The sequence below is a fragment of the Haliaeetus albicilla genome, chromosome 1, assembly GCF_947461875.1.
Source record: "Haliaeetus albicilla chromosome 1, bHalAlb1.1, whole genome shotgun sequence".
Lineage (NCBI taxonomy): Eukaryota > Metazoa > Chordata > Aves > Accipitriformes > Accipitridae > Haliaeetus > Haliaeetus albicilla.
Genome location: NC_091483.1, coordinates 36,457,463 through 36,471,186, shown reverse-complemented (window position 1 = coordinate 36,471,186; position 13,724 = coordinate 36,457,463). Strand labels below are relative to the sequence as shown.

General features: G+C 44.2%; 1 long non-coding RNA gene across 1 annotated transcript; it reads right to left on the bottom strand.

The window, feature by feature from the left end:
• Positions 1-528: 528 nt before the first annotated feature.
• Positions 529-1,290, bottom strand: LOC138685360 (uncharacterized). Its single transcript, XR_011324583.1, has 3 exons — positions 1,253-1,290; positions 805-947; positions 529-649 (listed from the first exon to the last, which is right to left on the bottom strand). It is a non-coding gene; the product is annotated as an uncharacterized lncRNA (long non-coding RNA).
• Between the last annotated feature and the right edge of the window lie 12,434 nt (positions 1,291-13,724).

Genomic DNA, 13,724 nt, shown 5'->3' with positions numbered 1-13,724 from the left:
GTGTCACCTTGGTATAAGCAAAGCTTGATGAAATGTGAGTAATTTTTAAAAGAAAGCATTTCTGTGGGTTTGATTCTCTGTTTTGTGGTCATTGTCTTGGAAGGAACGTTAGTCATTTTGGGCTTTTGCACTTGCATTAAAAAAAAAAAAGGTAAAAAAAAAAAAGGTGGGAGATACAGAAGGTTTTAGCGATGGCTACAAGCTCGCTGGGGGCCCACAGCCAGAGTCTTGCTGACCCACAGGGACACCTGGCCTGCTGGTGACCAGCTGTGTGGGGACAAGGGGACTGCCTACCCTGGAGCTTGGTGCTGGCTGCCCTGCTTTTCCACCTCCTCCCAGCCAGGAGCTGAGCCAAGGGTGAAGCGTCTGCTCAGCTCCCACGCCTGAAGGAGCCCAGGAGGGCATATGCTCGCTGCCCCCACCCCACATCGGGGGTAGGCAGTCTCCCTCCTATGCAAACCTGGGTGCTGGGAATGGGCAGGATGAGCAGGAGACAGTGGAAATCAGCCAGCGCATGGCAGTGAGACAAGCACTTAAGGTCTAACCAACATCTACGCCCTGTTGAAGGAAGGCACCTACCTCCATCTGGGTTCCACGTCTGTCCTTCCCCCTCTTAGAGCTGGTCCATAGATTGGTCCTGTACAACCCACTTTTGTCCAGAAGAGTTGACCACCGAGCAGGATGGGGAGACTCATCATTCCTCAGTCCAAATGAAAACAACCCTCTGCCACCCTGCAGATGCATCTGCCCCAGGGTTAAGGGCCTGGCAGCTCCCGCCTGTGGCCATACCTGGCAGAAACTCACCTTTGAGCTTGCGGAAGTCTGTCAAATCCAAGGCATTTCAAGAGCCTGCGTATCTTGGACCCTGAAAGCTGTGGGGAGGTTTCCAACAAAATTCTGATTTGCTGAAAAATTTCCAACCAATCCTAAGTGTGAGCTGTGTAGCTCTAAGTTGAGAAAAATTAAAAAAAAAATTAGCATGGTCTTATTTGGTTTGTAATTGTAGGTCAGTTACAGTTATCTGCTCTAAACAAATATTTTCCTTTGTAAAAGTTCTTGAACAATAAAAAGATGCCTCTATCCCCCCCAAATGCAGTGTAAGCTTTATAGCTAACTAGGAATGGGATCTGTAACATGTATTATGCCATTCGCTACATTCCAGAAATAATTTTCCAACAGCCTTGAAACAGAATGGGTGCAGTGCATATAAACAAACAGAAAGCTCTTTGGGGCTTGATCTTTAGAGTTTTACCTTCCAATTCTTCCTGCAAAGTGTATCTCTGGCTCTGGTGCTCCCGCAATAAACGTGCAAAAATTCATATAGTTAGCTTTGTAACTGCCCTAAGCCATGGTTTTGATTCTCATGTGAGCCTTGGCTTGCTGATCCTTGGTTTTAAAAAGTCTGCTGGGCTATACTTTTCTGACAGGTTGAAGGCTCACAACAGAATCGTTTTAAAGGGCATGATTGCTTCATGGCGCTTGGACTTGTCTCACAATAACACAACACCTTTCCACAAAGACAGCAGGAATGACAGCGTCTGTCCTATGTACCCTGCATGTCCTGAGCATGGTGGCTCTGCTGAGCGAGAGATGCCTGAAATATCTATGGAGTATAAGATCCTGAAGCAAAGACCGCACTCATCCATAGCTCAGGTGAAATCGTTGGCGGCACTGATAGCTTCTTTTCTGTACTGTTGCATCCACCCTAGTTGCCGGTGGTGAAAGCTGTGGGCAAAGCAAGCTGTGTGCTAAGGGAGGAGCAACCATGGCTCTCTGTCCAGAGCCAGAGCAAGGGCCACCCCAGACTGAAGACGTCAGTCCAAGATTTAGGTCTCGCTATACGCTAAGAGAGAGGTTTCTGTCCTGCCATGCTGGTTCTTTACGCGTTCTATCCATAGGCTTAGGAAGCTGTCCCAATCAAGCAGCTGCACCCACAGCAGCAATAGAGGGAACGTGGCTGTCACAAGTCATTCACAATTATTCACAATTTTTTCTCAGTCGTTAAGGTGGAAAGAGATCGAGGAAATCAGTGAAAGATATGAATAGGCCCATTTCAGTTACTTTTCTCAGTTTTCCTCTCTCCATCTGCCTTTTGCTTACTGCAGATACTTTGATAGCAAGCCACAGAAAACACCATGGCAAGTACTTCACCAGTACTGGGGAAACTCTCAAGGGAGGGGAGAAGAAATAGGTACGAAATTGTTACTCTTTTTGCTCTCTGTGTTTATTTATTTTGGACCCATTGGGCTAGACCGCAACTAAAACTTTATGAACCTAATAAAATTCCCAACATTCTCAGACATGGGTCGTGATGTTTATATATTAGGCAGAATACAAAGGTGTATTTATGAGGAGATTGGAAGTACTTAGAGATGCTTGAGCTCAGGCAAGGCATAAAGCACACTTAAGAAATGTTTTCAAACTTAGCACAGGTACAATCGAGCTAACTAGTGCTCTTCCCACCTGGAAAGATGAAGATAAACCACATGACACATCAAAATCAGAAGCGTTTTGGAAATGCTGTGCATGTCATCACAGAACCGTCCCACCTCCTCACAGGTGGTGGAGTACAGGGCAACTTAATTATTTTTCAATAGATGTTATTTATTTATTTGCCTAGTTCTGCTATGGCTAAAATACGAGCTCTTTCATTTTGGTAGTGGTGGTAATGATACACACTAATAAAGAGAGGAAGGTTACAAGAGTAAACATCTCTTTTCCCTTCTGTCCTCATAAAACACACAGTATTCCCTGATTCAATAACCAAGTTATACTGTCTGACTCAAGTCGAGGGATAATGGGTCTTGGCAACAGATTAGGCTTTCCATCTTTATAAATAAGAAAAAGCTAAAGGGAATATACGCTGGGATTTATTTCTGCCAGGAGCAAATAAACAGTTCTGTCAATACACAGATAATCCCACTTCCCCACTTCACCCATCCCTCTCTTGTCTTTGGCCATCACCACCCCACCCCCCAGAAAAAAAAAAAAAAAAGAAAAAAGAAAGGTTATGTGTTCATTCTCCTCCTGTCACGCATGATTTTTTTACTGATTTCAGCATTAACTTTTTTGGATACTTCCTGTCACTGGAAGACCTCTCCCTCTCCCTCCTCACAAGAACAGCATACGTTTTCAATTTAGATTATGTTCCCAGCAGATGTTGCAGGACGTGAAGGCCTTGCTTTCTCTTTCATTAAAAAGGCACTTGTAATACGTTTTATTGTCTTGGACAGAAAAAACCATGTATTGCAATGTTCAAAAATCAGTCAATGTGATTTCATAATCTCTATCTTAAAAAAATAATAATTGGTTAACAGAAAAAAAAAACCCAAACCAAGGCCTGTGTTGAATATATAGCCCTGAAGAGTATTTGTAAGCATCCCTCCAAAGGATCCTATGGAAGGAAAGGTTTAATATCTCAGGGAGAACTCTCCAATTCTAATGCCCAGTCATTCCAAGAAACACTTCTTGTTATTTTCATAATATTTTGCATGAAAATTTGGAGTACTCATCAGTGCCTTTGGCTTGCCACATGGCACTCCAGGCCATCCTGGGTGCATATGGCTTTATGTGAAGTTAGACCTGTTAACACAAACCCTCCGTTCTCAAGACATGACACCGATGTCCTGCCTGGAGCCTGAGGTCTGGGTTAGAGTGTAACGTCCAGATACACCACTTGGGTGTTTGCTGCTGGCTGGTGGCCTGGCCAGGGCCACATCACCCATGTCCTTCTTGCAGCAGGAGGACTAGCTTGAAGAGGACCAGAGCACCCAAAACCTCAGTGCTTTGAACTGTCCTAAGAAAGATGGACCAGAGCAAGTGAGCTCCTGTCACCCAAGAGTAAGGCTTGAAAGGAAAAGAATTAGGCAGGCTGCATTAAAAAAACCCAAGGAAATCTAATCAGAAACTCAATATACCAGAAAATGGTATGCTACGGTCTCTGAAGATTCCCTTTAAAAATCTTTAAGCCCATGCACGCTAGGAAATTGCTGTTGGTAGTCTGTAGGATGCTCGCAGTGTCACAGAACCATCTTTTATCTGGTTTTGCAAATACGTACTGCTAAGCACATATATATATATATTTGTGTGTATGTGTATGCATCTGTGTGTGTATACTTCACATACACTCATATTTACTTATTCTATCCTTTGTGTCGAAACTAGGAACAAAATGAGGTTATACCCTACGGCAAAACATACACAAACATAATGCAGAATCACCAGAGCTGCCAAAAAATCCCCACTGTAAAGAGAAGATTAAGTCTTACAAAATGGAGAGCAAACCACAAGTTTCATACAGAAAGCTTGTTTCCCATACAGTTAGATTTTATCATTCCATTGTTTCTTCCTGTATTATGGAAGCAATTGTTTTTTACTAAAGCGTAGGTATGTCAGAGCCAGAAGCAATGGTTCATCTAAACCTACATTTGTGACAGTAAGTAATACAGACAAATTGATATCTCAGCATCTATTCCCAACCACATAAATCCAGCCAGTGGCTATCTCTCAGGTTTCCTCATTTTCCATAAATTTGTCTATCTTCCCTTGAGCTGATATGCACCGCTTTTTATTGTTGACTTTGGAAATTGCTCCATAATTTAAAAATTCTTTGTGTAATAGAAATTCAGCTTGAATTATAACTGACGTTGGTTGTTTCTACCTGGTGTATTGGGTTTCCAGATTACAGCCAGTAACTTTCAACTTCTCCCTTTCTGTAAGCACTCACAGAAAGCACTTACTGCTTTAGGTAGCTGGTGGTACCCCGCAACCAGCAAGCAGAGATTGGAGGCAATTTTGCACTGCGCTTGCCTCCTCCTGGCCATGGGCTGCTGAGCGTGGGTGCTGTCCCCGTGATGGGTCGGTGCAGGACGGGTCCTGCCTTCCTGCCTGCTCGTGGCTCCCAGCAAGCAGCAGCAGTGCTCAGTGCTCAGCAGCATCCTGCTCATCCCCGAAGCCCCCAGAATCACTCCCCAGTGCTTTGCTTCCTGTACATTGACTTCTTTCCAACCTGGGAGCTTTCTAGGCAAGGGAAACCCAGCAAGGGACACACCGAGCTCTGGTCAGACGAAGAAATGGTCTCATTTTGACCGGGCTTTTGCCACCACAGCATGGGGGGCCTTCTGGGCCAGCATCTGTGCCCTATGGGGCATACCATAGCCATGCTCTGCAAGCCAGAAGGGATGTAGTGTCCAGACGATTGCAAGTGCGGGGCTGTCCCAGCAAAATTACTTCTTGCCATAATTTTCCAGTTCACCAAGAAGCAGACGTTTCCTCAAATCCTGGGGAAGGCCTGGCTCTCGGCTGGCAGTACCGAGCTCCTGAGCCACGCAGGCACCAGCGGCCAGTGGCATCCCCCTGACGTTGGGAGCACTTGGGATTTCAGCTGCTGGGACTCCAGGCCCTGCAACCCTCAGCTTAGACTCACTTTCCTTTCTGCAAATAACCTGTTTCATTTTATTTTATTTTCATTATTAATCACAGCAAAACCAAGCCTGAAAATCCTCCCCGCGGTGTAACAAGGCCTCTCTGCACCACTCCCGGTACCTGACTGTGATAATCACCTTCAGTGGGCTGCATCCTGCTGTCACCGGAGCAGGGCTGCCCAGCACTGGTCCTGATGAGCGCATGGCAAGCGGTTGGAGATGGAGCTGGCATCCTTCACCCACACTGCCGCCAGGGTGTGTCTGCACACCGAGGGACACCGTCCTGGAGGAGGGAGCTGGGTGGGCTTCTCCCACCCTTGTGGCATTGGAGGACATGGACAGCAAAACTGAACTCAGTGCGGCAGGAGCAGCCTCAGCCCCTCAGCACTGGCCTGCTGCAGACCCACCAGCACCTCAGGTGGAAAAGTGGCCGGGGAGCAGAGCTAGAATGTGTCAATGCAGTGAGAGATGAGATTTAAATAATCTGTGTCAGACTGCTTACAAATTTCAGCTTGTAATAAATGATCAATGTGCAGACAAAAATATTCCCACTCCAGGGATTCCTTTTTTTTAGGTTGAAATTTTTCCTTCTTCTCTAAATGCCAGTCGTTTATAGCCCAGGAATTAGCATTTTCTGATATTTCTCTATGCTTTTTCAGGCTGCGTGTTGCTGTGCACAGCCAACCTTCTGTCTTTTCTTTCACACTCCTCACACTTCTTGGCACTGACACCTCAAAATAACTATTGCTGCTACACACGGGCTCACCTCTGCACGATGAAACAGTAGCACGAAGCAATTGGCAATGCTCATTCTGCACGCTTTTCGCGAAAAAAAACCCCAACCCAAACACCCAGCCCTTGGCCCCTCTGCCACTGCCAGGCAGAGCAGCATCAGCCCCAAGGGCAGGCTGGGTCGCAAGAGCCTGGATGGGGCAGACGGCCCCAAGCAGCAAAGGGGGACAGTGAAGACAGCAACTGAGGGGCTCGGGAGCACAGTGAGGAGTGAGAGCAGCCATACGCCGGGACAAGGAGAGGCAGCCCCAGCCACGGGGATGGCCATCCAGGCCTGGGGAAGAACCTGCAGGAGGGCAGCCTGGTGCAGGGACTGGGACAGTGGGAAGGCAAAAGGTTATCCTGAGGATACAGCGGCTCCTCGTGGGCAGAACATCTGAATTGAGCGTATAAACATCCCATGCTTCCCTGCATGGCTTTAAATTAAAATAAACCCGTTTTGTAACACTGCCAGAGAAAGGCTGACTGAGAAATTTATAGTCCAAAGTATCCAGGAATTCACTCTCTATTAATCTGTGAGCATTTATTAAAAATATAAAAATGAAATTAAAATGGCCATATTAGGAACATTTGATGCCTTTTGTGGACATGTATCTTTTATTTTCAAAACAAAATTTCTTTTCTTCCAAGAAGTCTGATGAATTCAGAGGTGGGAACTTGCTAAAATCATCCGCAATGCTATTGTATAGCACTGCTTTTGCTCGCTGTTAAGTAATATTCTGTAGTTTCTCCGTTACCTCAAGAGGCTGAGTTGACTGGCCTGGGTTAAGCCAAAAAGCCAAAAATAGAAGTAGAAAACCACAAAATATTGTAACAGATATTCAAAAATCATAAATCTGTAATCAGCAAAGCAGAGAGCCTCTGTTAACATCTTTTTCACGTAAAAAAACTATTTGTTGAGGCATGCAAATAAAAAGAGTTAATGAGACCAATTTAAAAAGTAGCTTTTGCAAGCCCAAGAGTTTTGGATTACTTGTATAAATATCCAGATTGCTGAAAGCCGGGCTTTTCTTAGGAATCCCTTAACCTTTTGACATCTCTATCCCGCACACTTACATCCCTATGAGCTGCATTGGTCCTGCCTGAGAGGGGCAGCCTTCCCGAGGGACCAGTCACGCATTTTCCATGAGCCGGCCCCCACACAAAAAGCAGCTCTAATCCCAGAAGCAGGGACCTTCAGCTGCCAAGCGTGGACCTCCGCTGGGAGCCAGCCATGCTGTGCCAGGCTGCTGGGGACCAGCACCAGGGTGGTCAGCACACCCAAAAAGTGTCGGGGAGCAGGGTGCTGTCCTCCAGCACGGGGAGAAGGTGCAGGCGGTACGAATGCCACAGAGACTTGGACACACGCGCCTTGTCCTGTCTTTCTAGCAAGCAGCAAAACAGCTGGAAGGGGCACTGGGATTCACTTTGGCCACAGCTTTTTAGCACAATTTCGCACTGCTCTTATAATTGGATCAATAAAATAAATTGGCCACACTGATGTCAAAATCTTCATGTGCTTCTTTTTTCTGAGAAATTCAACTGCTCACTGAAAGTGAATGACAGGAGAAAAGCTTTACCATGTGCATTGCTCTGTATGAAAAACCATCAATGTTTAGATTGTTTTTTAATACTGCCCACAAGATGTTATCACTTTGATTTTTTTTTATTATTATTACTACTTTCATGCTGGTGCATCTTCCAGCTACTCCTAAGCATGTTCTGTGGTCTTGCCCTAGGGTACAAGATTTCACCTCTTTCCTGGTCTTTTAGGGACTATCAATGAACATATAGAAACTATGAAATAATTAACCTGTAGATCAATCTCTTCTCGCAAGTGCATGATGAGGTAAGCTGGTAAACTCAGAAACATGTGCATGGTTCTCAAAAGATAAATATGTCTTTCTGTGTGACATATACTTGACAAATACCCAGCATGTCTGAAAAAAATGGCTTTATAGATGCTTCCATATGAATCCAGAAATTTACCTTTAGACTCCTGTTTTTCAGTTTGCTGCAACACATGTTCACCCTGAGAGTTACACAGCATCTAACACTACCACAGTCTTGGCAGAAAAATCCTTGTTGATACTTATATCACTGTAAAATCCATTCATGCTGAGTGAATTAATTACTTACTAAGCTGACAGTTTTTAAGATGGCGCAAGATAAAACCAACCAAAAAAGCCAAACATAAAAAGCCAAATATAATCACAACATCGTTGAAATGTTAAAATAAGAATGGGATAATGTTTGCAGTGTTGAACCTTGGCCCTTGGGTGAGTTTCTTAGTATGAGATTTCAAAACGCATTGGCGCCTACAGATTCATACAGTTTTCTCGCAATGCTTTTCAACATGCATATCAGCCAGTCCCAGTAGTCTAAAACCTCTCAGACCAACTCTGGAAACTATTTAGCACCTGAATCCCATTTATTTCCACACAAACGTCTCAGTTCCTTAATCATAATTGGGAAAACTGTACTTCTCTGCCTCTCAGGAATTATTTAATAAATTCTACATAAGATTCTGAAGTCTGTTAGATATGATGGCAAAGGGAGAGCCCAGAGATATCCTGGACAGATCAAAGTGAAATGAGGAATTAAGTGAGGGAGATCAGCAGTGACAAGATGAGCTTTTTTTTGGCTCCTGGAAATAGATAGAGAGATAGACAGCATGTAAACACACTACTAAAAGTCTCAAATTACAATCCATAATTTGTAAAACACAGCTAACAGCATTTTCAGTGTGCATACTGAAACAGACTCAAAATTATTCCTAATTCATGACACTGAAATTTTCCTTAGTGCCACTTATGAGCTATCAAATTATTTCCATTATTCACTGGAAGAGAAAAATAGCAAAACTCAGAAATTCATACCAGAAGTTATATTTATGGAAATACTGCCTAATTTTTGGAGAAAACACTTTGTACCAGGTCATCGGTTCAAGACAGATGGCCTCATAAACCTCTCACCAATGCATAAAACCTAAGGTTCTATTTGATGGGTTCCAGGAACTGCATTTCACACAGATGACTTGAGTGCTGCAGCAGAGAAGCAGAGGCCATTTACTGCCTAGTAATGGGATGTGAGCTGAATACACCCATCACCTGCGCATGATGCAGGGTGAGACCAAAACAGAGAGCGACCAAGAGCTGCTGTCCCCACGGATGTGCCACGCCATGGCATGCTGCCAATGGTGAACTGCAGATCCATGAACTCCTAGACTTCTTATATCATTTTTTTGCCTTTTGCTCACCTACAAGGACTGAGTGGTGATGCTGAAACGAAAGCCCAGGGAAGCACCATGCTTCGTGGCATGCTATGCAGCAGAGCCTGAATTTATATACCTGGCCCTGTCTGGTTCTTCAAACATTCGGAGGCATCCCTTCTCTATTATTAACATACACGGTAAAAGCATCAGACTTTGCACGACGTACACTCATTTACTGGCATTTTACAAGGGAACACTGTTTACGTAGGACAACGTATCCACAGCTGAAATATTTACTCATATCTAAGAGATAGATGAGCTACACAGTGTTGAAAGTTTATCAATCTTTTCCAGCTTCATACTATTTTGGACATAGCAGTAAACAAGTATCACCCCCTGTGCCTCCACTCATAAAAGCGTAGCAGAAGGCACGGTATAAATGAATGTGGCTACCATATGGCACATTGCTTTTGCCATTGCGAAGCAGGCACAACAAGCATTCTGTCATCTGTCCGATTTGGAAACCTCTCTATTATTTAACAATACCTGGTGTGCACTAATTTTGCACATAAAAAATAATCTCACACTATGAGACATCACTCTAAGTTTTAAAAAAGAAAGCACACGTATATGTGAGAGGGAGGGAGAGAGATCTTTCCACATGTGAACAAATTACAGCCAACAGGGCTACAAGGGGTACGCTGTAATTTTGAACTGGGAAGAGTGTGAGGGTTTTGCTAATATTTCACTCACATAAGTGATTCTGCTATTTTGATGCAGAGAAATTATGTAGCTGGAGCTTGCAACTTGTTTACTCATTGGTTTAGAAATATCCTGGTGTTGCTATAGATCAGCTGCCACTGGAAAGCATTAACAATGTTACTGTTTCCTTCTTTAAATAAACATAAAACTAGTATGTACTCTTGTCCAATTGGTACCACTCAACCACTTTTTTTAATATATACTACTTGAATCCAGCAATTTTGCTAATGATCTCTCCATTTTGCTATGGAAAAATTCCTTAAAGTAACTTTTTTGCTGAAAATGTTTCTCAGCATGCAGTTACAGCCTTACTAAAATTAAGTTATAGGTGGGACTGATGACATTGCCTGTTACTGACTTCATTTGACTCTTCCTTGTATTCCCTACCTTTAGATGCTTACAACTGCCCAGGCTGAAATCCTCCATGTTACAAATCTGCTTGAGGTTTAATTACTGAAAAAATGCCTGGAAACCCTCTCTGAACAAGTACAGCTTGCAGATGCTGAGGGATGCCCTGCCCCAGGTTCACCTTGCTCTTGCTCAGCAATGCTGCCCACAGCTGGATGTAACCATGCACCTGCGCTGGTCTCCAGGAGCCTGGTCTCCTCTGCCCTTCTGGTGCTTCTTGCTGGACTCGGGCACTGAGAAGAAGGAATCCACCAGGCTTCAAAGCAGAGGAGCACAGCTGGAAGGAGAAAGTCCAGGAGGAAATATTTCCAGACAAGTAGCCTGCAGGAAGAAGGTGGTGGGGAAGTAAAGCCAGGAAAATATGCACAGAAGTCTCTGTTGAAAACATGTTACTGAGGTTTCCCCAGAAACACTGCTGAGGACGTACAGAATTAAAATCATCCATGCTATTTAATTTTGGCTTTTGCAAGTAAATCTTCCAGGGACAGAAGGGCCCTGAATGCCATTACCACACGGTACATTTTTCTCTGTCTCAACACACAGGGCAGATAGCACTACCTGATGAGCAGCGATAGCAAAATGTCTTGATCTTCACTGTCTACAAGCACCACTGGGCTTCTGCACCTGAGCAAGGAGAAGCAAGCAGAGGTCTGAGCAGGCTGCCAGAGCTCTCTGAGGATGGGGACAGGCTGATTGCCAGTGATCTCCCCAGGCTTCTGCTGGCAGCGGAGAAATAGTGAACTCAGAAATTTTGCTGTTTTGCAGATCCTCAGGGCAGTTATGGGCCTTTCTCCCAGCCCTGACTCAACCCCTTGTTCTTCAGCTTGTTTTCATCCAGGACTGTTTCTTCCATCTCCTTGGCCAGACCCTTCAGGCTACCTCAAGCCAGCAGTGCCCACCTTCTGAGTGCAGACCTAAGGTCCTGGGGGGCATGGGCATGGCTGCCAACCCAGCCTCTGCTGGACACCCAATCCACCCTCCCCGCATCTACTCCCTCTCCAGCTTACTCTTCCTTGCACCCTCTTCTCCGAGGCACTCCTGGTCTCTCCTGCCTCCCATTTAGCCCTTGTTCTCTTGGGTCACCTCCTTGCACAAGAGTTTCCAGCTCCTGCCTACACCAGTGGTGGGTGGGTGGGTGGCTGTCTGCATGCTGCCATGGCTGAATACTTCTTGCAGAACACAGAAAGGAGAAGAAACATCAGGACATGTATTTCTATTAAAGCAATGAGTATATGAGATAGACAGAGACTATGGTTTTGTGGCTGTAGGATACACATGCCAAGCTTTGCTCTTCCAGATGGTCTCCGTGTATATTTTTTTTTTCATCAGGGAGATACTTTCTCATGATGGCCACATGAAAGATGGCAGACAACCAGACAACTGGGTGGAAATTCAGTGTGGGATCTCAGGGATGCTCCAGAAGGCTTTATGAGTTCAGAGTCATGAATACCATAAATGTTACTGCAAGTGGCCCACTGACACATATTCGAAGTAGTCAGAAAAATTATTTCCCCACAGTGGCTTGTGACTCATTCCATAGCCATTGCTGTGCTAGGCAGAAGAGTGCTCTTGCAAGGCTGTACAAGCCTTGGTAGGAGTGACATTTTTGGGGGATGAAATTGTCAGGAGTCCCTAGCTTAGAGAGGGTACCACCATCCTTCCCCATTGTCTGTTTCTTTGTGCACTGGACACTGTCAGATGCATGCACTTTCATCTGCTGATTTTTAAGCACTCTTGGCTTTGAGACATCTTTATTCTGTTTTAATCAGTAGATACTTTACCAGATATAATTATGACCTGAAACCCCTATGTTCCTGCTAACATTGTTTGAAAAGGAACTTGAGTATCGCAGTGGGGGGGGGTTTGGTTTTAGCTTTCTCTCCTCTCAGTGATTATCAGGCTATTTCACATTTGCCCACGATTCCACTAAAATACTTGTAAATGCCCCTCCTTGTCCCTGAATTGCTTTGCCTTGCCTAGCTTTAACTCATCATGGCTTTTAACTCTCATTTTTTCCTGCTAGCAGTAACTTAGAGAATGTTCTTGTGTAGCTGCCACCTCTGTTTTCCATTTCCAGAACAGTTCATTTGTTAACCTCAGATTTTTTGAGCAGTCCCTTGTGAAGCCACATTGGCTTTTTTACTTGTTCTTTGCGTATCTTTTTTCAGAGGAATTTTAATCTGTTGCACCCTAAATTCAGATTTCTTATTAGAATTCTCCAGCTTGTTTGCACACCCTTGGATCTGAGGTACTTCGCATTGTATCCAGCCCACTAAGACCCTGATTTAACTAAGCAGTTAAGGATGTGCTTAATTTAAAGAATGTGTATAATCCTATCCCTGTTCAACAGAACACATATATCAATGGCTGTGCCAATGGGACAAAAGCACATGCTGAAAGTTACTGTAAATTTGTAAAAACTTCTATTCTTGAAATCTAATCCTCCAGTACTACTGCAGCACCTTCTGGCTCCTAAACAGTTTTTCTCAATTAAACAAAAGGAGATTTGCAATACTCTGTTGTTTTCATCCTTTCATTTTCATAGGACTTGTTACCTTTGAGGTTTTTAGGTCACAGCAGTTTTTTACATCCTCTAGAGAGAAGTAACAGCATGTTTTACTATATTGGGATGACAAGCCATCATGCTCTTGAAAAGCAAGAGACCCCTTATTCAGAGTAAGCAAAATAAAGCAGACTTTTTAGACCTCCAATTTCTGACTGGTAGGATTTGCATTTGTGGAGGAATCTGCAGATATCAGTTGTGAAGGCTTAAGCTTACATCTCTCCCTACAGGGCTCAGGCTGAGAGGCTGCACACAGCCTGCACTCAGGCCAGGCTTTAGCTTGTCTCTCTAGTTAGATGACTTCTTACCCTCTTGCAGAAAGTGACACCTACCATGCACACAGAAGTGTATTTCCATGAGATGAAGGAGCAGAGAGAGGCTTCTCACTTCCTGGGGTAATTTGTCCCTTTCTCATCATGAGAGTCAAATGAACCATCCTGGAAGAGCAAAGCTGTGATTCAGTAGTATAGTACTGTCCTGGCGAATTTCTGTTTTCACCTCAAGCTTCTAAAAATAGTCATTTTTGCTCTAGTAGCCAAATGCAAATCGAAAAGAAATGGAAAGAAAGTGACGTGACCGAGCA